General features: G+C 46.0%; 1 long non-coding RNA gene across 1 annotated transcript; it reads right to left on the bottom strand.

Moving 5' to 3' along the window:
• Positions 1 to 732: 732 nt before the first annotated feature.
• On the bottom strand, positions 733 to 5,196 carry LOC140905984 (uncharacterized). Its single transcript, XR_012157013.1, has 3 exons — positions 5,051 to 5,196; positions 4,902 to 4,971; positions 733 to 959 (listed from the first exon to the last, which is right to left on the bottom strand). It is a non-coding gene; the product is annotated as an uncharacterized lncRNA (long non-coding RNA).
• Positions 5,197 to 21,341: the final 16,145 nt, after the last annotated feature.

Raw genomic sequence — 21,341 nt, 5'->3', positions numbered from 1 at the left:
ATTGGCCTCCGGGAGCCATCCCAGAGTGCTCCAATGTGACTACTCTGGACAGCACTTTCAACCCTGATGCACTAGCCAGGTACACAGGAAAAGCCCAGGGAACTTTTGAATTTCATTTCCTGTTTGGTCAGCATGGCGAGCTTAGCAGCACAGGTGACCATGCAGTCCCAGAATTGCAAATGAGCTCCAGCATGGAGCGAACAGGAGATACTGCTGATTGCTGTATGCGGAGAAGAATCTGTGCAGGCAGAACTCTGATCAAAAAGAAGAAATGCTAATATATATGCCAAAATCACACAGGGAATGGTGGAGAGAGGCTACACCAGGGACATAGAGCAGTGCCGTGTGAAAGTTAAGGATCTCAGACAAGTGTACTACAAGACAAAGGAGTCTCACGCAACACAGAGGAGGATTTTGTGGATGAGGAAGAGGAGGAGGAGGAGAATGCGCAGCAGGCAAGCGGAGAATCCGTTCTCCTCAGCAGCCAGGACCTTTTCATCACCCTGGAGCCAATACCCTCCCAAGGCAGGTTCCCGGACCCTGACGGCAGAGAAGGTACTTCTGGTGAGTGCACATTTGTAATGACACTACAGGGGTTAAAAGCAATTGTGTTTAATGTTTCATTTGCCCTGAACAATTGAGATGCATTCGCGGCCAGTACAGTTACTGGAAAAGTCTTTTAATGTGTCTGGGGATGGAGCGGAATCTTCCAGGGACATCTCCATGAAGCTCTCCTGGAGGTACTCTGAAAGCCTTTGCAGAAAGTTTCTGCGGAAGGCTGCCTTATTTCGTCCTCCACAGTAGGACACTTTACCACACCAAGCCAGTAGCAAGTAGTCTGGAATCATTGCAGCACAAGGCATGGTAGCGAATGGTCCTGGGTTTTGGTCGCATTCATGCAACTTTCGGTCTTTATCTTTCTCTGTCAGCCTCAGGAGAGTGATATCATTCATGGTCACCTGGTTGAAATAGGGGAATTTTTGTAAGGGAACAGTAAAAGGACCCCATTCATGCTGGGCTGTTTGTGCTTGGCTAAAAGGGATCATCCCAGAGATGATCACGTGGTGGGGGGAGAGGTGTGCTGCACATCCAACCCAAAACCGCAGCCCCTCCTTTTAAACAGCAAACCCAACTGGCATTGCTTGCTATGGGAAAGGAGAGTGCTGCAGTTTGAAATCATTCCCACATGTTATGAAGGTGGAAGAAGCCAACCCCATGTACCTTTTGGCTTACCATGGCTGCCTAAAAACCGAAAAATTCTGTTGCCCAGCCATGTGTGATGTGTCACCATACTGGCAGGTGCTCAATATAAAAGGCAAAATGCGACCTTGTACCTAAAGCACATGTGCTGTCTGCTATGAATTGCTTGACTCACTGTGAAAGAGTCTCTCTTTTGTTCTCAGAAATGTATCTTCTTAAATTTTACTCTCCCTTTTTATCTCCCCTGCAGGAGCAAATGTTTCTATGCTCCCTGAATTAACTCTGTCCCTGAGATTATCGCAGATCAGAAGGCGAAAAAAACACACTTGCGATGACATGTTTTCCAAGCTCCTGCAGTCCTCCTGCACTGATAGGGCACAGCTAAATGTATGGACACATTCAGTGACAGAGGCCAGGAAAGCATTCAGTGAGCATGATCAGAACACGCAGGAGGAGATGCTGAGGCTAATGGGGGAGCAAATGGACATGATCAGGCATCTGGTGGAGCTGCAGGAAAGGCAACAAGAGCACAGACTGCCACTGCATCCATTGTATAACCACCTGCCCTCCTCGCCAAGTTCCATATCCTCCTCACCCAGATGCCCAAGAACGTGGCGGGGAGGCTCCAGGCACCCACCCACTCAACTCCAGAGGATGGCCCAAGTAACAAAGCCGTTATTCAAACAGCTTTGATTTGTAGTGTGGCTACAATAAGCAATGTGGCCTTGTCCTTCCCTCCTGCCCCACCCCACCCAGGCTACCTTGTTAGTGATCTCCCTTTTTTAAAAATAAATAAAGAATGCATGGATTCAAAACAATAGGGACTTTATTTCCTTTGCCAGCTGTGGTCAAAGGGGGGAGGAGGACTGGTTTACAGGGAAGAATCAGGACTGGTTTACAGGGAAGTAAATTCAACAAAGGAGGAGGGTTTGCAGCAAGGAGAAACACACACAATGTCACACCGTAGCCTGGCCAGTCATGAAACTGTTTTTCAAAGCCTCTCTGATGTGCAGCGCGCCTAGCTGTGCTCTTCTAATTGCTCTGGTCTCAGGCTGTGCAAAACTGGCCGCCAGGCAATTTGCCTCAACCTCCCACCCCACCATAAACGTCTCCCCCTTACTCTCACAGATATTATGGAGCACACAGCAAGCAGCAATAACTATGGGAATATTGGTTGTGCTGAGGTCTAACCTAGTCAGCAAACAGCGCCAGCGAGCTTTTAAACATCCAAAGTGACATTCTGCCACCATTCTGCACTTGCGCAGCCTATAGTTGAACTGCTCCTTACTACTATCCAGGCTGCCTGTGTACGGCTTCATGAGCCATGGGTGCAAGGGGTAGGCTGGGTCCCCAAGGATAACTATTGGCATTTCAACATCCCCAACGGTAATTTTCTGGTCTGGGAAGTAAGTCCCTTCTTGCACTGTTTGAAGAGCCCAGAGATCCTAAAAATGTGAGTGTCATGCACCTTTCACCACATTGATGTCGGTGAAACGGCCCTTGTGATCCACCAGGGCTTGCAGCACCATTGAGAAGTACCCCTTGCGGTTTACGTATTGGTTGGCAAGGTGGTCCGGTGCCAAGATAAGGATATGCGTTCTGTCTATTGCCCCACCACAGTTAGGGAACCCCATTGCAGCAAAGCCATGACCTGCACATTTCCCAGAGTCACTACCCTTGCTAGCAGAAGGTCACTGATTGCCTTGGCTACTTGGATCACAGCAGCCCCCATGATAGATTTGCCCACTCCAAATTGATTCCCGACTGACCGTAGCAGTCAAGCATTGCAAGCTTCCACAGGGCTATCGCCATTCGCTTCTCAACTGTCAGGGCAGGTCTCATCTGGGTATTCCTGTGCTTCAGGGTCGGGGAAAGCAACTCAGAAAGTTCCATGAAAGTGGCCTTACGCATGCGAAAGTTTCGCAGCTACTGGGAATCATGCCATACCTGCAACACTATGCAGTCCCACCAGTCTGTGCTTGTTTGCTGGGCCCAGAATCGGTGTTTCACTGTATCAACCTGCCCCACTGATGCCATGATGTCCCAATTGCCACATCCCATGCTTTCAGTAATGTCTGTGTCCATGTCCTCCTCACAATTGTCCTCGTGCTGGCATCTCCTAGCCAGGTTCTGCACATACTGCAGGATAATGCGCAAGGTGTTTACAATGCTCACAACAGCAGCGCTGAGTGGGCTCCATGCTTGCTGTGCTATTGCGTCTGCACGGGTAACCCAGGAAAAAAGGTGCAAAACAATTGTTTGCTGTTGCTTTCAAGGAGGGAGGGAGAGAGAGAGGGGAGACTGATGACATGTACCCAAAACCACCTGCAACAATGTTTTTGCCCCATCAGGCATTGGGAGCTTAAGCCAAAATTCCAATGGGCAGCGGGGACTGTGGGATAGCTACCCACAGTGCACCAATCCGTGAGTCGATCCTAGCCTTGGTATTGAAGACACAGTCTGCCAACCTACTGCGCTTAGTGGGGACATACACAATCGACTGTATAAAATCGCTTTCTAAAGATCGACTTCTATAAAATCGACCTAATTTCGTAGTGTAGATATACCCTAAGAAGCAAGAAAATTCCTTGCTCTGGGACATCTCTTAAACTGCAGCCTATTGCCCACACAGAACATTTCCATTGAGAGTAACAGACTCCATATTTTCACAAGGAGCTTCCTTCAATCTCCAACAGTTAGGAAACACACTACACATTAATCTCCCACACAGTATGACACGAAGCTTTAATTATAACTTTAGTGACATTAACAACTATCAGGGTTGAGATATGTGTACACATTAAGTGTGTAATGTGTTTCTGGAAGAAACATAAGGTCATAATTAAGATGTATATCTATTTGGCCACCATTTATTCAGAAGGTGTGTACTGAATTTTCTGTTCTGACTCTGAGGGCTGTATTATGTCCAGCACTACATGTGTGCACAAGGGGAGGAAGACACAAGGAACCTTCCTCCTTATATATGCCCTTGTGCCAGTGTAACATGCTGGTGAGCATGTGTTCTAGAACCTCTTCTGTGCTGAATCTATATAAGATAAGTCTGCTATAGCCACACATAGTGAGGCTTGGATCTCTAGCTCAAGGTGTAGCTCTTCATGCTTTTAATCCTGAAGGTCCCCAGTTCAATCAAGAGGGAAACCCTCATGCAAGGGTAGGGCACAATCTGTTCCTTGTGCTTGCCTGATGCAAGGCTGGCATTAGGATTAGCCTCCCAAAACTAGAATAGTATTCTATTACGTCCAGATTACATCCCCCCAGACAGCAGAGTGAGCTTTGCCTTAAGAGTAGCTGGAGCTCTGGGAGCCACTGTGGCTATGTTAGGCTCAATGCCTCTGGGAGTTGATACATTTTCATCAGACCTACAAAGTGGGACTGTGCATTAAAGAGACACTAACCATTTTAATCAAATTCAAGGCAATATCTACATTTTCTCATGAAGATTTGTTGATTGCAGTTTAAGGTTATAAGTTTGTGATCATCTTTTAAATCTTGTGACTGAGAGAAAGTTTTTCTATTATATCTTATTTATATTTCAAAATTCTGCAGTGATGGAGACATTTTGCTTTTGTATGTGCCTTTAAATAAATGCAGTTTTTAAAAGTTTACATTGTGAGGGCTTCCCAGTTCCCCATCCACAGATAAAATAGGTTGGAAGGGGGGAAGAAAAACACTGTACATACTTTGAATTCCATTCACTCGGTCCGCTTGTTTCCCTGTCAACATCACGATAGCTCTTGGTAATTGTCCTTTCTGCAAAGTAATTTTTAATCAGCTCTTTGGCAATTTCACATAAATTATTTTCTCAAACCAAATTTCATCCCATGCTTACCTGAATGAATATTCACTCTCCGCTATCACTCTTTGAGGCCCTTTGATTTTCTCTTGTCTATAACAGATTGAAGTGCTTTCAGTACTTTGGCACAAAATGCATATGAACTGAAGCTGATTGGTTATTGGCGATCCCAGTGAAGCTGACTTTGTTTCAGCTGATCTGAGTTAGCACTCCCATAGTTTAACTTCAAATTTGGGATTAGAATGAGTATTAGAAGGTTTAAAAAACACTTTGGCAAACTTGGAGCATGTGCAGAAAAAAAAAAGCCTTAAACCAAACAGTTTCGGGTTATAGTGTGAACCACAAAGGATCTGTATTACTGATTCCCACATGCCCTGTTTCTTGACTTCTTATTAAGACCCATGTTAGTAGCAGTGCTTTAGTAGTATCCCAACATGAACCTAACTAGGAATGGGAGGTAAATGGATTTTTAAGTGAAACTTGCAAGGGCCAAGTTGACAGAATTTAATCTCTGGCAAATAACTTGCTGTAACTCTTCCTGTAAAGAAACACTTCATACAGCAACTTGATTCCAAAACTACTCTGCCATCTGCAAAGCCAAGGTCACTCAATGACTTTCTCTGATAACAACTAGAAGTTTTGGAGTGTAGACAAAACCAGAATGTCTGTACACAACATTTCATTATAAAATCAATTACAATGATTAAAAGAAAAAGTGATAATACATCAAATGTATCACACATTTTACCAGCTAAGAAACCCTGCTTATAGTGCCATATGGAAAGGTTTGTACAGTTATCTTTATTGATGGCAAAATGAGTTATTATCAGTCTTTAGAAATCTAAATTAACACCCACATGATGACATTAGACCAATTCATGACTGGACCTTGTCCCACTCGAGAAAGCCTTCTATTGTTCCTGGAATCATGCCATAGATCTTGGCCTCACTGGCTCTCCTTTCTTCTTTTATTACAAAAGGACAAAATGTTTAGGCCAGGCAGCTTTGATATTCATATGTAATCAACTCCGGTGGTTTTCTGTTTCATATAGTCAATTTCAGGTCTTCTCCACACCCTCCTTTCCCACAATAACACTTTGGTTTCTTTCTCCTCTCCCCTGACTTGTGTGAGTATTTACATACTTTATTTTTATGTTATCCTTGTGCCCGCTAAATAGAACCTGATTCGTCTTTCATTTTGATTGATGTAATTTGTCTTGGTCAGTCCAAGTGAATGGATAATTCCTATATTTCTTACGTTTTTTGAGGCATGTTATCCCCTATTAAGGCCTGATTAATCTGCATAAATTAATTTTGATACTAAATTATCCATTCAAATGGCTAAAATTCTGTGGTAGGTGAAATATTTCTACCAATATTTAGTAAAAAATCAGCAGAATGAAGGGGGAAAATTGGATTTTTATCAGGGTTTAAAATACCAGGAATGGATGTTTTGCCAAAGTAGGCAATTTAATGTCCTGATAAGTTTTTGAAATAAAAGAGCTAATTTTGGGAAAATAAATATTTATGTGCTTTGAAAACAGCAAAGTCATCAGACCCAAGTCATTATGGGTCTAAACATTGTATCATTGAAGTCTAAGGCAGCTTTGCCATTGACTTCAGTGGGCACAGGATCAAGCCTTATTCGATACCACGTTCATTATTCTCTATTTTGTCTTATGCAATAGGCGTTTTGAATAGTTCCTTATCAATTTCTTCCACATTTGGTTTAATTATTTCTTAAACATAGTTTTCACCCAGTGAGTTATTGTCAATTAATTGAAAAGCATGGTATAAAGCCTTTTGTAGTGGGCAAATATTTTATGTATTTAGTCAGGGTCATGAATTAAATGGCCTTCTATGTTCTTAGTGGATGCAACTAATTCTTTTGTTGCCTATACAGCATTTCTACTTATAATGTGTGGACTCAGTCTCCATTTTCAAAGAAATATTCTGTAGGACTCAGAAGTGTTTCTGAACTGTAGTCATCAGAGGAATTTTGACTTTCATTTTTTTTCATGCCTTTAAAAAGAATTTAACCACATTATTGATTTTTCCCCAAGGACCAGATTCTGCCATCCTTACTCACACTGAGTAGTACCTTACTCAGCCCTTGTCTAAACTACAAAGTTTTGTCGACAAAAGGCAATGTTTGTCGACAAAACAGGTGATGCGTTCACACTGCAATGCGACTTTTGGCAGCAAAAATGCCATTTTGGTGGCAAAATAAAACCACCCTGACAAGAGACATAAGGCTTTTTGTGCAAAATTTTTGTTGATGAAGTGCCAGTGTAGACACTACTCTTGTTTTTATCACTTTAATTGGCGTCCAGGAGGTGTCCCACAATGTCCATCCTGACTGCTCCGGTCAGCAATTTGAACTCCACTGCCCTGCAGCCAGGTAAATAACCATCCACCCCTCCCCCTTAGAAGCCCCAGGAATTTTTGGAATTCCATGGCCTGTTTGCTCGGCATGGAGAAGTCTCATTGCATCTTCCCAGGTGATCATGGCAGGTTATCACAGCAAATGCTCTCCAGCTTGGATCACTGCAGAGTTGCTGGATCTGCTCAGTACTGGATATGGGAAGAGGAGTCTGTGCAGTCCCAGCTGTGCTTGAGCCATAGGAATTGGGATATCTATGGGCAGATTTCTCAAGGCTTGTGAGAAAAGGGCTATGATCAGGACACACTGCAGTGCAGAGTGAAGATAAAGGAGCTATGGCAGGCGTACCATAAGGCAAGGGAGGCAAACCATTGCTCTGGTGCTCACCTAAGACCTGCCGGTTCTATAAAGAGCTGGATGCTATACTCGGTAGCGACCCCACCTCCACTGCCAAGAGCCCCGTGGATACTTCGGCAGGCTTGGAGGCAGCGGAAGAGGACCTAACCCAGAGGATGAAGTCACTGATGATGAGGTGGAGTTAGACGATGATTTGGAGCTCCCGGAGGGGTCTCCCAGTGGGGCAGGCAGCCAGGAACTGTTCACCACTCCAGAGGTATATAGCCAGTCTCAGCAGTTGCTCTCTGGTGAGCAAGAAGCAGGAGAGGAGTTGCCTGGGAAGTGGCTGTGGTTTGTGTAGTGTGGAGGTGGGTTCAGGATATAGAAATGTAGAAGGCTGGCTGTGTTTCTGTGTGCAGGACATTTCCCTTTGTAGCTAATCTGTACAGCGGAACAGGGTGTTGATGAACACCGAGATCTCATGGGAATCCTCCAGAGAGATCTCCGGGAAAGTTTCCTGGACATACTTGGCAATCCTCTGCTGAAGGTTCCTTGGCAGAGCTGCTTTGTTTCTTCCCCCATTGTAGGAAATTTTCCCACGCCATTCGGCGATCGCTTGTGCAGAGACCAAAGCGGCACATACGTGAGCAGCATAGGGACCAGGGCAGAAGCCACAAGTGTGTAGATGTACCCTCTCTTCCCTTCTTACCCTCAGCAGTGACTCAGATATCTGCTACAATGACCTCCGCCTGTGGAATAGTGTGGGAGAATTTTAAGAATTTTTTTCCTAGTTGGCTATACTGCAACCATTGCAGAGTGCTCTTTTCCCCATGTAGCGCGCCCCCACTCCCAGCCACCACTCACCATGCTTTCAGTGTTTGCAGAGATGTGTGCTTGCCAAGGGTCAGTGAGAAAGTAATTGTTATGTTACCAGAGGTGTATTATATTGAAATGTTTCAATACTGTGCATGAACTTAACAACTGTGCTTCTGTGCACTGTTCCTTCTGCTTTGGCTGATGTGGCCTTCAGGAACACCCCACACGCACCGGCCGAGCATCTCAGCCAGATAAGAAAGTGCCCAGGACGGCACAAAGAAGACGTGTTCTGGGAAGTACTGCACTTCTCCAATGCAGAGAAAAGGGACGCAAGGAGTGGAAGGAAGCTGAAAGGCAGGACAGAAAAGAAAATCAGGTGTTTGTTAAGGACACTCCTGAGCAGATGATTATAGTAATGGAGGAGCAAACACAGATGCTGAAGTCCTTAATAATGCTGCCCTCTCCTGCAGCACATTCAGAACTCTTTTCCGTGTCCCCCCAAATTCCGCCCACACAGTCCTGTCTGCTTTCCGTGACTTCTCAGTCTCCCATTCACTCGACCCCCTCAGACAACTTTCAAAATGACAGCTGGACCTGCCCTTTCCTGGTACCTCCTTTCCTACCAAGCATCGTTTTGTGGGCATGTGTTGTTTCTTGTGCAATAAAAGCAAAGTTTTGGAATGGTAACTCATCTTTTTTGTTTCCTACAAATTGAGATAGCAAACACTACCAATACATACACAGGCAGTTTAATCATTTGCTTACCAAGCGGTCTGCCTCAACACTCCACCCCTGAGCAAAGCTTTCACCCTTAGTTTCACAAATAATGCAACATACAACACGCGACTATGACCAGGGGAATATTATCCTCATTAAGGTCTAACCTGCCATAAAGGCATCGGCAGCACACCTTTAATCTGCCAACGGCACATTTCACTGTCATCTGGCACCTATTCAGCCTGTAGTTGAATCACTCCTTACTGCTGTCCAGATTTCCCATGTAAAGTTTCATGAGCCATTGTAATCTTCTGGTCTGGAAAGAAAGTCCCTGCTTGTAGCTTTCTGTACAGGCTGGTGTTCCTGAAGATGCGGGTGTCATGCACCTTCACGGACCACCCCGCATTGATGTCAGTGAAACGCCCCCTGTGATCCATAGGCGCCTGCAACACCATGGAGAAGTAGCCCTTCATATTGATGTACTCCGTCACAAGGTGGTCTGGTGCCAAAATTGGAATATGTGTGCCATCTATCACTCCTCCAGTTAGGGAAAGCCATTTCTGCAAAGCCATTCACTATTTCATGCATATTTCCTAGAGTCACAGTCCTTCGTAGCAGGAATCGATTAATTGCCCTGCACACTTGCATTAATGCAGCCCCAGCAGTCAACTTCCCAACCCCAAATTGATTCACGACCAACCAGTAGCAGTCTGGAGTCGCCAGCTTCCACATAGCAATTTCTACAGGCTTCTCTACCGATAGGGCAGCTCTCATTCTGGTGTCTTTGTGCCGCAGTCCTGGGATGAGCTTCACACACAGTTCCAGGAAGGTGGCTTTCCGCATCCGAAAGATATATAGCCACTGCTCGTCATCCCACACCTGCATGATGATACAATCCCAACATTCAATGCTTGTTTCCTGAGCCCAGAAGCGATGGTCCACCCTCTGCAGCTGTTCTGTGAATGCCAAAAGCAATCTAAAGTTGCTCCTATCCATATCATGCAGCATGTCAGGCAACTGGGAGTCTTCTTCAGTTAGGAACTTTGTGATTAATTATACTGCTGTCTGCGACATATTCATGACAGTTATCAGAGCATAGAAGAGCCATGCGGGATCCATCCCTTCTCACAAAGATGCTGGGGCGCACAGCAAACAAGGGCAGTTGAAAAATGCTGTGAAAGAAAGCCGGAAGCCCATGGAATGCTGGGACAGAAAGCAATGCATCATGAGACATTGAGCCCAGTCCCAAGATGTGCCGAGATCCACGCCGCCTTCCCACAAGACCTAGCGGCAGAAGGTGCCAAGCTGGACTGTGGGATAGGTATCCACAGTGCACTGCTCACACTGTTGATACTAGTGCCCCAAGTGTGCACGTGCTCTGCTGACAGAGGGAGTGAGTGTGAACATGCAAAGTGATTTTTATTATAGCGCTTTTTGAGTGTCAACATAACTTTTGTCGACAAAACTCTGTAGTGTAGACAAGGCTTCAGTGAGTAGTCCCACTAAAGTCAGTGATTTCATCAGCACACAATACAACATTACTGAACCTACTGTTAACCACTGTCAGATATGTTGCATTGAAGTCTATGGGACTCCTCATGGAATAAGAGGCAGAATCTGCCCCTAATTTTGAAAATTCTTTTAGAAGTTCCCGCTTATTCATGTGGTTTCTGCTGCTTTCCAATTTGACTTTCAGAACCAATTTTGCTGCATCTTATAAAATGTCAATAGAAGCATCTGGGGTAGAGTTAATTTCAGCATACTCTGCTGTATTTTTAACTGGTTGATGACAAGAACATACTGGAGTAAAATATTACCATTTCCAGAATCTGAGAAGTTTTTCTGATTGTGTTTATTTGGATCCAGTTTGAGGCATGGCCACACCAAATATTCATAGAGCCTAAGTTGATTAACAGATTTTTTAATTATCATCAATGAAAGAGAGAAAAATTTTGGAGTGTGATTTGGATGGTATTTCACAATGTTTTGTAATTCATTGCATTTGCTAACAATTTGAAACATTCTTCCTCCATAAACATTTAATTTCTAATACCTTATTGCAACATAACTGACAGGGTTAACAGTAGGTTCAGTAATGTTTTGTTCTGTGTGCTGAGAAAAGCTTTGACATCAGCTATCCATCCAAAAGAGCCATCCTAAGAGTAGCTGCAGTCTGTTCCTGCAAGAACTCTTGAAATGCAACATTCCACAGAGGAACAACATGAGAACAGACATGACATCACATGGCATCACTTGCAAACTGCTTGTGGGCATTACTAGTAAAAATTGGACATCCCTTCTGTAATTTTCCCTGTTATCTTGGGAATACTATATGCTCTGGGCTGAAGTCTCAAATTAAATAGTTTAATTCTCATTATTTTTAAGGCTTTCATACAGTGCTTAATTTGTGTCAGGCACCTCTAGGCTTAGCAGTTCATAGCCCCTACACCTCTGGGCTTGCTGCATCATTGTGAATGTAAAAAAACTGCTTGTGCCCTGGCATCTCTTTCATTACTAATTAAGCACTGCTTTCATATTGTTCTCCCATAAGAATTCCATTGTTCTTCATTTAACTCTAGGTCTTTCATTCTCCATTCATCTCCAGCTTTTCACCCCATTGGCTGTACAGAAGATATGAGCCAGAATCAAGCATTTATATGGAACAATACAGAGTTAAAGGGCCAGTTCATCAGTTGGCATTAACTGGCATAGCTCTGTTGAAGCCACAATGATGTACACAAGTTGAGGAGGTGGCCCAAAGTCTCTAATGCCTGGTCTACACTGCGGGGGAGGAAGGGGGATTGATCTAAGTCAGGGGTCTCAAACTCAAATGACCATGAGGGCTACATGAGGACGAGTGCATTGGCCCGAGGGCCGCATCACTGACACCCCCACCCCTCGCTGCCCCTGGCCCCACCCCCACCCCACCCCTTCCATGAGGCCCCGCCCCTCCCCCACCCCCATTCCAACCCTTCCCTGAAGTCCCCACCCCAACTCCGCCCCCTCCCTGCCCCCAGGGGGAGCAGGAGGGGTGCAGGGTGTGGTGGGAGCTAAGGGCAGGGGGTTGAGGTGCAGGAGGTTTGCAGGGTGTGACAGGGGGCTCAGGACAGGGAGTTGGGGTGCAGGAGGGGTTTGGGATGCGGTAGGGGGCTCACGGCAGGGAGTTGGGGTGCAGCGGGGAGCTCAGGGAAGGGGGTTGGGATGCAGGAGGGGTGTGGGGTGCGGCAGGGGGCTCAGGCCAGGGGATCGAGGTGTGGGCTGCAGGAGGGGTTCAGGGTCGGGCTCCGGCCCGGCGCTGCTTACCTTGAGTGGCTCCGGGGTGACAGCGGCACACACCAGGGCCAGGGCAGGCTCCCTGCCTGCCTGCCCTGGCCCGGCTCCGCTCCGGGAAGCAGCCGGAACCACGTCCCTAAGGCCCGGACGGGGGGAGGGACAGAGAGCTCTGTGCACTGCTCTTGCCGCTCCTCCAGGTACCTCCCCCGAAGCTCCCATTGGCTGTGGTTCCCCCTTCCTGGCCAATGGGAGCTGTGGGGGGCGGTGCATGGAGGCAAAAGCAATGCACGGAGCCCTCTTCTCCATCCCCAACCGCAGGGACTTGCTGCCGGCTGCTTCAGGGAGCAGTGTGGGGCTCGCGGTGCCACGGCGGGTAATCCCACTGGCTGGATCCGGCCCGTGGGCTGTAATTTGCCCACCCCTGGCCTGGGGGCTGGCATGGGGAGCTTGGCGGGCCACAGGAAATAGCCTCGCAGGCCGCGTGTTTGAGACCCCTGATCTAAGTTACACAATTTCAGCTTTGTGAATAATGTAGCTGAAGTCAACGTACTTAGATCTACTTACCGCGGTGTCTTCACTGTGGTAAGTCGATGGCTGACGCTCCCCCATCGACTCTGCTTCTCGCCCTGGTGGACTACCAGAGTCAACGAGAGTGTGCTCGGCAGTTGATTTATCGCATCTAGATGAGACACGATAAATCGACCCCTGCTGGATCGATCGCTGCCTGTCGATCTAGCTGGTAATGCAGACAAGCCCTAAGATTCTGCTACTGCATCCTTTGATTGGAAGGCTGTATAAAGTTTGTTAGTAACTGTAAAGAATTTTTTAAAAAATCAGTGTTTGCTAGTTGATACTTATTTTTCATTTGCTCAGAAGACATAAGTATCTTTTGAAACAAATCCCCAGGAACCTAGCTTTCAGTTTTTATCTATTCAAATGTCTATATGTTGTTTGATCATCCAACTTTAGGCCATAATTCCTCCATTGAGAGGTCTGTCTGTACCAAGGATTTACAGTCCTGCCTACATTCTAACCATTATAATTGTTAAAGAAAGATTTATTTCCAAATATTTTTTCCAAACTAAGAAAAGAGACACTTCTGATTATTTTAGGTTTCAGATCAGTGTTCTAAGCCCATTTTAAGGTCTGCCAGGGGTTCATGCACACTTTCTAAGGTATGCAGCATTTAAGTGCAGCAGGCATTCCTGCTGATTGTCTAAAAAGAACCTCTAGCCACTTAAAGGGCATTGAGAAATCCAGAGATGTCAACTAAAAAACATATTAACATAGTTCTATCAAGCAGGAGAACATTATATTCTGATAAATACAGCTGACATCTCCAGGATGGAATGGAATGTACATGTTTCTGAAAGAGTAAACAGCTCTCTATGGCAGGGATTCCTGTATTTTTCCTTGATAGATTGATTGGAAAGAAGTTTTCTCAAATTATGGGATCAGCCGCATGTGGGAGTTGGACAGTGTCTGGTTAGGGCCTATGCAGAGGGAGTGGCTGGTTAAACTGGCTTTAGGGCCCCTCTGAATGGCCCTTGTGACACAAGGGAGCCAGAAAAGAATAAAGAATCTGACCCAAAGTGTAAGTAGACATGGTCTCTGCCTTTTAGGAGGAAGACACAACAAAGAATAACAGACCATGGTGGATGGATGTGTGAGCGAGGAGATGAAACAACAGAAAAATATAAAGAGCTAGTTAAGGATTGCAGGGAAAATATAAGAGCAGCAAAATGGAAGGATGAGCAAACAATGCCATACAGGTATTGTTAATAGCATGGCAGCACTGTGGCTAATTAACGAGTTGCATTGTGTCTTCCAGCAGACAATTAACCATGCTGTTACTGAGCCTAACAGTGGCACTGCTGGGTTTTTTTCTGGGTAATGTTCTGGGTTTTTTGTCATTTCTCCCATTCTACCTAGGACAGTTAAGTAATGTTGGTGACTGGTCAGTTGCTTTCTAGGTATGCAAGACAGAACTGTGGGAGGGCAAACACCACCTGAAATAAAAGAAAAACGCCAGCATAATAAGCCTTAGAAAGTCAGTAACCAAACTGCCCCCAGGTGCAAGAAAGGCATATCATCATAAATGTAGACAAAATTTAATCAGACAAATGAACCTACTCCAGGACACACACCTGTCAACCAACTTCTGGTTCCTTTGTCACATTTAAAGCACCAATGTGGTAGCCAAAAGGCCTGATTCTCCTCAAATTACACTGCTTAAAGCAGAAGTAATTCCACTGAAGTCAAGGGGATTTCCCTGCCTCCCACTGCCCCCCCAACCCACGGTGGTCACCTAGTTACATCCAGTGTTGTCAATTTAGTCATTTTCCAACCCTGCCTTTCCCCCAGTAAATTCGAAAACCCCTCTAATTTCAATTCCTGGGGAAAACACAACTGCCTATAGTGGTGTAAAACCAACATAAATGAGGGGAATCAGGGCCGAATGTTTAAGAAGAGTTTATAGATATGCAAAGCAAGAAGGTAGACATTAATAAATAAAAAAATTTTTAAAGGTCTTTTATAAGAAAAATGAAGAGGAAAGGACAATCACTATGTAATTAAGGTCTTTAAGACAGCTGTTGGTAAAAAGCACGTAAAGGAACTCCTGCAGAAACTAAATATATACACATCAACATTTGGGTTCAAATGATAGGTGTCCCAAAGTGATAAGGATATTATCTAAATAAGGACTCAATTCTGCAAGGGTATAGGGAGAGTTGTGAGAACTGCCTGGAGCCAGAGTAGTTGGCTCTGAAGAAATACTGTTGCATGGGACTGGTTGAAAGCATTTTTTGTCTGTACCTGTCACTGTGATAGCCTTGTCTCCCACTTTCTCCTAAGGTTAGCTATTCTATACTAAAAGCATTCTAAAGTGTACGCCTCAAGAGTACCTTGAAATAAGGAAAAAGGCTATTATACATACATTTGTGCCTTAACATAATTATACTTTAAGACACTATGTCCTGACCATGGCCTCTGTTCACACACTGCACCAAGGCTTATTTCATTCTTACTCACTAGTGCTTATTTCAGTGAAAACATAAAATTTTACTATGTTACTTTAGTTCAGTGCGCGTTTCCACACTACAGGCCCAGTCTTGCTTCTGTTGAATTTAATAGGAGCAGGATCCAGCCCTATTTGGAAACTTATTTTTCTGATTGTGCTGAGAAAAAGCTGAGTGCCCAGCACTAGCTTCTCTACCTTTATTTTATCAACAGGCAGCAGAACTGAACCGTAATTTAGAAACGGCTCCAACACCCATTAAAGTCAGCAGAAAGTCTCCCACTGACACCAGTGGGAGTTGGATCAAGTTATTGCCAGCACCCAGTGCCGAGAGGCAAAACAACAGCAGGGGTTGGTTCGCTACCCGGTGTGCTTCACCCAATAATCACAATGGGGTGGAGAAGAAGAAAAGTTTATTTGCAGCTGCAAAAAGGTACAGGGAGAATAAGATCTCAAATCCTGCACCCAGAGCAGAAAGTTACACAGGCTTTTATACATCCCTTCTTCAGCATACTTATCCAATAGCAAGCTGCCCTAAGTATCCATATAGCCAGCCAATCCAGTTACCAGCTAGTTCCCTTGTTTTTTGTATCATTTGTTAAACTATACATAAAGCTGCTTTATTCAGCATTTTTCTTCCATATCTGCCCTGTTTGGCCTTGTTTAGTTTCAGGCAGTCTGACTCTGCAATATATTGTTGCAGATCCTCAGCATAACTGCTGCGAGTGCCTCCAGGCGCGGGGGCCAAGAACACTTGGGCCTAGTACGCAGAGCTGCTGTGAGTGCCTCCAGGCGGGGGGTGGGGGGGAGCACCAAGGACACTTGGGCCTACTGTGAGGGGGCTTCTTTGACACTCGTGATCTTCCATCCCCTCGAGTTACCTAGTGGCCATGCCCCAGTGTCCCCAACAACTCCCTCCTTTGAGAACACTTAACAGCCTTGGCTCTGAGTTTTCTCACTTGGGCTACTTATTTTTTTACAATAGGACTTTGCATAAGCACTTTGTGATAGCCCTGAAGAGAGGGGTACATCCTTTAAATCCGGACGGCTGGAGTACTGGGCATCTATGATCTCTAAACAGTCATGTTTCTGTTCCTCTGTTTCTGGCAAGAGAGTGGTTGGGTTAAGGGAGGGGCAAGGCTGTAAGGTGACTTCAGAGTTCTCTAACAGCTTAGCCTGATACCGAGCAATCCGAGCCTGGGTGAGCCAAAGCCCTCCCTTTGCATCCAATAAGGCTCGGACCATATGGGGAGTATAGATTTGCATAACCCCTCCCAATGTTAGCTTCTCGGCTTCCTCAAGCACTAGGGCAGTAGCTGCGACCGCCCGTAAACATGCCGGCCAACCCTTTGCAGCCTGATCCAGTTGCTTAGAAAAATAAGCCACGGGACGTCTCCATGCTCCTAACAGCTGTGTGAGCACTCCTAGGGCCACCCCCTTTCGTTGTACATACAACTGAAACGGCTTAGAGAGATCCGGCAGGCCCAGAGCCGGGGCTTCCATCAATTTTCTTTTCGGGATTTTAAATGCCCTGTTAGCCTCTGGGGTCCAATAGAAGGGGTCATGATCTGCTCCTTTTACACAGTTGTACAGGGGTTTAGCCCACAGTCCAAACTCTGGGATCCATATCCTGCAAAAGCCTGCCATACCCAGAAATGCCCTGAGCCGCTTACGATTACTTAGGGTAGGAACTTGATAGATAGCTTCCTTTCTTTCGCTTGAAAGCTGACGCTCCCCTTGCCGTATGTGAAACCCGAGGTACTGTACCTCTGGGAGGGCGATTTGAGCCTTACTCCGTGCTGCCCGATATCCCCGGAGTCCAATAAAATTCAGGAGGCTCACAGTGGCTTTAAGGCAGGGGGTTTGGCCCACAGTGGCAATTAACAAATCATCTACATACTGCAGAAGGAGGGCCTCCTCATTATCCCACTCCTCCAGGTCCCTGGCCGGAGCCTGGCCAAAGAGGGTGGGGGAGTTTTTTAATCCCTGGGCCAACACTGTCCAGCAAAGTTGCTTTTTAACGCTTTTTCGGTCCTCCCACTTGAAGGAGAAGATCTCCTGTGACGGGGTGGCAACTGGGATGGTAAAGAAAGCATCTTTCAAATCGAGAACTGAAAAATGGGTACACTGTCCCCCTATAGAAGCCAATAAGGTATACGGGTTAGGGACAAGAGGGTGCAAAGTCTTAACCTGTTCATTGACTGCCCTTAGGTCCTGTACCAGCCGATACGTGCCATCAGGCTTCTGTACGGGTAGAATGGGAGTGTTCCAGGCTGACTGACATTCCCGGAGAATACCATATATTAGGAATCGATCTATAGTTTCCTGTAAACCGTCTCTGGCTTTCCTCTTGATTGGATACTGTTTTACTTGCACTGGGCCTTTCCCTGGTATGAGCTGAATAGTAATGAGGGTCTGGTAGGTGGCCTTTCCTGGAATCCCTGATGCCCACACGAGGGGGTACACCTGGTCTTCCCACGGGCTCCATTCTGGGGCTTGCATGGCTGAGGGCTCAACTGCAAGGGTCATGATCCATGCATTCTCAGGGGGTAAGGTAAGGGTTATTTCATCCTCAGTAAAATGCAGGGTGGCACCAAGGCGACAAAGCAGATCCCGTCCCAGCAGAGGTGTTGGACACTCAGGGAGGTATACCAGTTTGTGGGATATAGTCCTATTTCCCAAAGCGCATTCTGCTGGGGCATACACTGGGCACTTGGTGTCCCTGCCTGTGGCTCCCACCACAGTAAGGGAATCTGCTACTGGCAACTGAAGGGGTCGATTTACAGCAGTTCGTGCCGTTCCAGAGTCCACTAAAAAAATCTATTTCTGAGCTTCCCACCCGCATCTTTACTCAGGGTTCCGAGGGTAGGGTGGTCCGTCTCCCCTGACACCCCTATTCCTGCTCCGCCATCGCTATTATAGAGGCACCCCCCTTTTCCTTCCTCTTTGGGCACTCATTTTTCCAGTGTCTCTCTTGTCGACACAAGGCACACTGGTTGCGACCCAGTCGTCTCTCCTGCGAGCCCGGACGTTCGTGTCCACGGCCCCTTCCTCCCCGACCACTTCCCTTAGAGCCGGCCTGTACCGCTGTTACCATCAGACTCACTTGCTTTCTCTCCTTCTCTGTCTCTCTCAGACTATAAGCTCGGTTTGCAGTCTCTAAGATTTGTGCCATGGTCATGACCATTAAATCCTCCTTTTTTTGTAACTTTCTCTTAATATCAGGGGCTGCTCTGCTCGTAAAAATTCCCTTAATAATTGACTCGGTTGCCTGATCATCGGGGTCTGCATTAGTGTTCTGTCGAATTGTGTCCCGAATATGCTGTAGAAAGGCCCCTGGGCTTTCTTTTAAATCCTGCATTACTTCATATGGCTTTGCCCAATTATTATGTCGGACAGCCGAGTGACGGAGTCCATGCAAAAGCAACTCCTTATAGGAGGTAAGGCGGGTCATATCCCCATGATTATTTGGATCCCACCTGGGGTCTGCTCGGGGGACTTGTGCATCCGGGTCAGGGACATTAATATGATCCCGGTCGTACCGTCTCTGTGCCTCCTCCCTTGCTTTGGACACAACCTGTTGTCTTTCAACCTCAGACAATAGGGTTCGCAGGAGGATGTTACAATCATCCCAGTCTGGCTTGTGACTACTGAGGCACCCCTCAAAGACTGATATAAACCTGCTTGGGTTGGTAGAAAACTCTCCTGCCCATGCTTTGAAAGCAGCCAAATCCACAAGATTAAAGGGCACATGAGTATAAACCCGCATAGTCGTGGCCGGACGCCTGTCCGATCCAGACCGGGCGACTTTAGTTTCGGTGATTAAGGGGTATAGGCCAACCATTGGGGACTTACAAGGTGTGGGTATAGGGGCCGAAGGGGACACCGGCTCTGCCATTACAGTGGGGGTGGGGGTCTGGGGACTAACATTAGCTGCTACCGAACCAGTCGGAGTCAGATTACAGCGCTGTAAAATATCTGGTTGAGTACATAAAGTCAGAAACAAATGTGCATACATATGTTCATTCCATTTCCTTGTTCTCTGACAGAACAGGAGTAACTGAAGGATCGTGTTGTAATTAATTGACCCTCCTGGTGGCCACCACTCCTGGTCCTCTAGTTGATATTGAGGCCAGTCAACTATAAAGAATCATTTTAATTAACTCTTAGTCATCGGATCCACACCAAATACCTTCCAGTTTGCTAGAATGCATTCTAGGGGCGTACACCGTGCCCTAACCCCTGAGCTCTGTCCCTGTCCCATACCTACAGGGCAACTCTGGGCGTCCCCAGGTTCCAACAGAGCATACAATCCGGATTTCAAAAGGTTCCTACCTTATCCAAGGGACCAGTTCCTCACCGTCGTCCGCAGCTGCTCCTCCCCCATGTTCAAGGGACCGGTTCCTCACTGTCGTCCACAGCTGCTTCTCCACTATATGAGTGTGTTGCACTGTTGTGCCCTCCAGGGTCGATCAAATTGCGTCTCCTCTGAGGCCCCCGATGAACTCACCGGTGCGTGCTGGGCGTCGGTTCTCGCCGCAATGCTCGACCTCCAGGAGGGGTCCGGGCAAGGCTAAATAGCAGCCTCGTCGCCCACCCAGGGACGTCAAAAACTGTTGCCGGCACCCAGTGCTGAGAGGCAAAACAACAGCAGGGGTTGGTTCGCTACCCGGTGTGCTTCACTCAATAATCACAATGGGGTGGAGAAGCAGAAAAGTTTATTTGCAGCTGCAAAAAGGTACAGGGAGAATAAGATCTCAAATCCTGCACCCAGAGCAGGAAGTTACACAGGCTTTTATATATCCTTTCTTCAGCATACTTATCCAATAGCAAGCTGCCCTAAGTATCCATATAGCCAGCCAATCCAGTTACCAGCTAGTTCCCTTGTTTTTTGTATCATTTGTTAAACTATACATAAAGCTGCTTTATTCAGCATTTTTCTTCCATATCTGCCCTGTTTGGCCTTGTTTAGTTTCAGGCAGTCTGACTCTGCAACATATTGTTGCAGATCCTCAGCATAACTGCTGCGAGTGCCTCCAGGCGGGGGGGCCAAGGACACTTGGGCCTAGTACACAGAGCTGCTGTGAGTGCCTCCGGGGGGAGCCAAGGACACTTGGGCCTAGTGCGAGGGGGCTTCATTGACACTTGTGGTCTTCCATCCCCTCGAGTTACCTAGTGGCCATGCCACAGTGTCCCCAACAAAGTCTTTACAGAGTATTGGGCAACTAATTTTTAAAATACATACAGAAAGGGGCGACTGAAACAAATGTGGTACTAACCTCAAAAAGAATAAAAGAGCTGTTCTGGCAATCAATGTTCAGTAAGTCTAACTTCACTTTAGAAAGGGATGGAAGAGGATGCTGATGAAAAGGCTAGCTACTTTAAGATGGTCACACAGCTTTTCTTTTGCAATGAAATTAAAAATTTGATCAAGTAACAAAAAAAATTCAAAATCTCATCTACCTAAACTTGAGACTAAACGTGTTGTTCCAAATCAGAATTTAGTAAGACTGAACTTCACCCGAGGTATTCAACAAAGTAAGATTTATAAGCATTCATCTGTACTAAATTCACAGATCATAAAAAATATGTTGAGTCACATTCGTATTGTTCCAGTTCAAAATCAGTGCAGTTCAAAGTTAAAATATGTCTCTCACAGCAATATTCCATGGCTAATTACTTCTTAGATAGCTTATCTTTCTCTAGTCAACAGAGAAAATGTTTTAGGAAAATCATTTACAAAGGTTAGTGAACAAGATGGTTAAAAAATGTAAGAGCATATC

Source organism: Lepidochelys kempii, chromosome 2, assembly GCF_965140265.1.
Source record: "Lepidochelys kempii isolate rLepKem1 chromosome 2, rLepKem1.hap2, whole genome shotgun sequence".
NCBI classification, from domain to species: Eukaryota; Metazoa; Chordata; order Testudines; family Cheloniidae; genus Lepidochelys; species Lepidochelys kempii.
The sequence above is the reverse complement of the archived record's forward strand: the minus strand, read 5'-3'. Positions and strand labels throughout refer to the sequence as shown.